We start from the raw sequence: 4,312 nt of genomic DNA on the forward strand, positions 1-4,312 counted from the left end.
ATGATCATATAGTAAAGACACAAACATAAATAAACATGAAGCATAGTAAACGAAAAACAGGAAAATAAGAACAAGGAGATTAAGGAACGGGTCCACCTTAGTGAGGGTGACGTCTTCCTCTTCTTGAAGAACCAATGGTGCTTTTGAGCTCCTCTATGTCTCTTCCTTGCTTTTGTTGCTCCTCCCTCATAGCTCTTTGATCTTCTCTAATCTCATGGAGGATGATGGAGTGCTCTTGGTGTTCCATCCTTAGTTGTCCCATGTTGGAGCTTAATTCTCCTAGGAAAGTGTTGATTCACTCCCAATAGTTTTGTGGAGGGAAGTGCATCCCTTGAGGCATCTCAGGGATTTCATGGTGAAAAATTTCCTCATGCTCTTGTTGAGGTCCATGATCTCTTGTTTGCTCCATCCTCTTCTTAGTGATGGGCTTGTCCTCTTCAATGAGGATGTCTCCCTCTATGTCAATTCCAGTCGAATTGCAGAGGTGACAAATGAGGTGAGGAAAGGCTAACCTTGCCAAAGTGGAGGACTTGTCAACCACCTTGTAGAGTTTTTGAGGTATAATCTCATGAACTTCCACTTCCTCCCCAATCATGATACTATGGATCATGATGGCTCGGTCTATAGTAACTTCAGACCGGTTGCTAGTAGAAATGATTGAGCGTTGAATAAACTCCAACCATCCTCTAGCTACAGGCTTAAGGTCCAGTCTTCTCAATTGAACCGGCTTGCCTCTTGAGTCAACTTTCCATTGAGCTCCTTCCGCACATATGTCCATGAGGACTTGGTCCAACCTTTGATCAAAGTTGACCCTTCTAGTGTAGGGGCGTGCATTTTCTTCCATCATTGGCAAGTTGAACGCCAGCCTTACATTTTCTAGACTGAAATCTAAGTATTTTCCCCGAACCATGGTAAGCCAATGCTTTGGATTCGGGTTCACACTTTGATCATGGTTCCTAGTGATCCATGTGTTTGCATAGAACTCTTGAACCATTAAGATCCCGACTTGTTGAATGGGGTTGGCGAGAACTTGCCAACCTCTTCTTCGGATATCATGTCGGATCTCCGGATACTCATTCTTTTTGAGCTTGAAAGGAACCTCAGGGATCACTTTCTTCTTGGCCACAACTTCATAGAAGTGGTCTTGATGGACCTTTGAGATGAATCTCTCCATCTCCTATGACTCAGAGGTGGAAGCAATTGCCTTCCCTTTCCTCTTTCTTGAGGTTTCTCTGGCCTTAGGTGCCATTAATGGTTATAGAAAAACAAAAAGCTATGCTTTTACCACACCAAACTTAAGTGATTGCTCGTCCCCAAGCAAAAGAAGAAAGAAAGAAGGAGAAGAAGAAGAAAAGTGGAGGAGAGGGAGAGAGGTGTGTATTCGGCCATTAGGGTTGGGTTTGGGAGGGAAAAAGAGTTTGAATTTTGGAGGTGGGTGGGGTTTTTAGGGAAGAGAGGATGGATTTGAGTGGTGAAGAGGTGATGGGGAAGAGTGATTGAGGTGATTGGTGAGGGGTATTTGTGGAAGAGAGTTATGAAAAGGTGTGAGGAGGAGAGAAGAAAATGTGGGGATCCTGTGGGGTCCACAGATCCAGTGGGGTCAAGGACTTAATATCCCTGCTCCAATTAGGCGTGTAAAACGCCCTTAGCATGTATGTCTGGCGTTAAACGCCACTTCCATGCTCTGTTCTGGTGTTAAACGCTAGTCTGGTGCTTATTTCTGGCGTTTAACGCCAGCTTGATGCTTCTTTCTGGCGTTAAACGACAGTTTGATGCTTTTTACTGGCGTTTAAACGCCAGTAATTTCTTCCTCCAGAGTGAGCTGTTTTTAATGCTATTTTTCATTCTATTTTTTATTTTTCAGTAGTTTTTGTGACTCCACATGATCATCAACCTAAAAAAACATAAAATAACAATAAAATAAAATAGATATAATTAAATAACATTGGGTTGCCTCCCAACAAGTGCTTCTTTAATGTCAATAGCTTGACAGTGAGCTCTCATGGAGCCTCACAGATGTTCAGAGCATTGTTGGAACCTCCCAACACCAAACTTAGAGTTTGGTTGTGGCCTCCCAACACCAAACTTAGAGTTTGACTGTGGGAGCTTTGGTTGACTCTGCAGTGAGAGAAGCTTTTCATGCTTACTCTCCATGGTTACAGAAGGAGATCTTTGAGTCTTAAACACAAGGTTGTCCTTATACAGTTGAAGGACCAATTCTCTTCTGTCCACATCAAAGGTCATAGTGCCTATGTTACAGGGAATTAGGAATTTACCAGGATCCTGTTTCTTTTGAGGTAGAGTTTGCTGAACCAAGGCATTTAGTTCCTTGATGAGCAATGGAGGTTCATCGTCCCAAGTCTCATTACCAAATAATTTGACATTCAGCTTCATGATTGCTCCTAAATATTGAGCAACTTGCTCTTCAGTAATGTCTTCATCTTCTTCAGAAGATGAATAGTCATCAGAGCTCATGAATGGTAAAAGGAGGTTTAATGGAATCTCTATGGTCTCTAGATGAGCCTCAGATTCCTTTGGTTCCTCAAAGGGAAACTCCTTATTGGTCACTGAGCGTCCCAGGAGGTCTTCCTCACTAGGATTCACGTCCTTCTCCTCCTCTCTGGGTTCGGCCACACCAAGTAAGGTAATGGCCTTGCACTTTCTTTTTAGATTCTCTTCTGTATTGCTTCGGAGAGTACTAGGAGGAGTTTCAGTGACCCTTTTACTCAGCTGGCCCACTTGTGCCTCCAAATTTCTAATGGAGAACCTTGTTTCATTCATGAAACTTAGAGTAGCCTTAGATAGATCAGAGACTATATTTGCTAAGCTAGATGGATTTTGCTCAGAATTCTCTGTCTGTTGCTGAGTGGATGATGGAAAAGGCTTGCTATTGCTAAACCTATTTCTTCCACCATTATTAAAGCCTTGTTGAGGCTTTTGTTGATCCTTCCACGAGAAATTTGGATGATTTCTCCATGAAGGGTTATAGGTGTTTCCATAGGGTTCACCCATGTAATTCACCTCTGCTATTGCAGGGTTCTCAGGATCATAAGCTTCTTCTTCAGAAGATGCCTCTATAGTACTGTTGGATGCAGCTTGCAATCCATTCAGACTCTGAGAAATCATATTGACTTGCTGAGTCAATATTTTGTTCTGAGCCAATATGGCATTCAGAGCATCAATTTCAAGAACTCCCTTCCTCTGAGGCGTCCCATTACTCACAGGATTCCTTTCAGAAGTGTACATGAACTGGTTATTTGCAACCATGTCAATGAGTTCCTGAGCTTCTATAGGCATTTTCTTTATGTGAATGGATCCACCTGTAGAATGGTCCAATGACATCTTTGATAATTCAGACAGACCATCATAGAATATATCCAGGATGGTCCATTCTGAAAGCATGTCAGAAGGACACTTTTTGGTCAGTTACTTATATCTCTTTCAAGCTTCATAGAGGGATTCACCTTCTTTCTGTTTGAAGGTTTGAACATCCACTCTAAGCTTGCTAAGCTTTTGAGGAGGAAAGAACTTGGCTAAGAAAGCCGTGACTAGCTTATCCCAAGAGTTCAGGCTATCTTTAGGTTGAGAGTCCAACCATATTCTAGCTCTGTCTCTTACAGCAAACGGGAAAAGCATAAGCCTGTAGACCTCGGAGTCAACCCCATTGGTCTTAACAGTATCACAAATCTGCAAGAATTCAGTTAAGAACTGAAAAGGATCTTCTGATGGAAGTCCATGAAACTTGTAATTCTGTTGCATCAGAGAAACTAATTGAGGCTTTAGCTCAAAATTGTTTGCTCCAATGGCAGGGATTGAGATGCTTCTTCCATGTAAGTTGGAATTTGGTGCAATAAATTCACCAAGCATCTTCCTTGCATTGTTATTATTTTCGGCCATGTCTCCTCCTTTTTCGAAAATTTCTGTCAGATTTTCTCCAGAGAGTTGTGCTTTAGCTTCCCTTAGCTTCCTCTTCAGAGTCATTTCAGGTTCAGGATCAGCTTCAACAAGAATGTTCTTATCCTTATTCTTGCTCATGAAAAAGAAGAAAACAGAAAAGAAAATATGGAATCCTCTATGTCACAGTATAGAGATTCCTTATGTGAGTATAAGAAGAGAAGAGTAGCAAAAGAAAAATATAACAATCCAAACACAGGGGAGAGAAATAGGTTCAAATTCTTAAGTGAAAGAGGGGTGTTAGTAGACAAATAAATAATTAGGAGGAGGTGAGAGAGAAGAATTTTTGAAAATCATTGAAAAGAAAAGAAAAATATTTTTGTTTTTAGTTTAAAATTAAAAATTAAAATTCGAAAGT

The sequence above is a fragment of the Arachis ipaensis genome, chromosome B02 (assembly GCF_000816755.2).
Source record: "Arachis ipaensis cultivar K30076 chromosome B02, Araip1.1, whole genome shotgun sequence".
Taxonomy (NCBI): domain Eukaryota; kingdom Viridiplantae; phylum Streptophyta; class Magnoliopsida; order Fabales; family Fabaceae; genus Arachis; species Arachis ipaensis.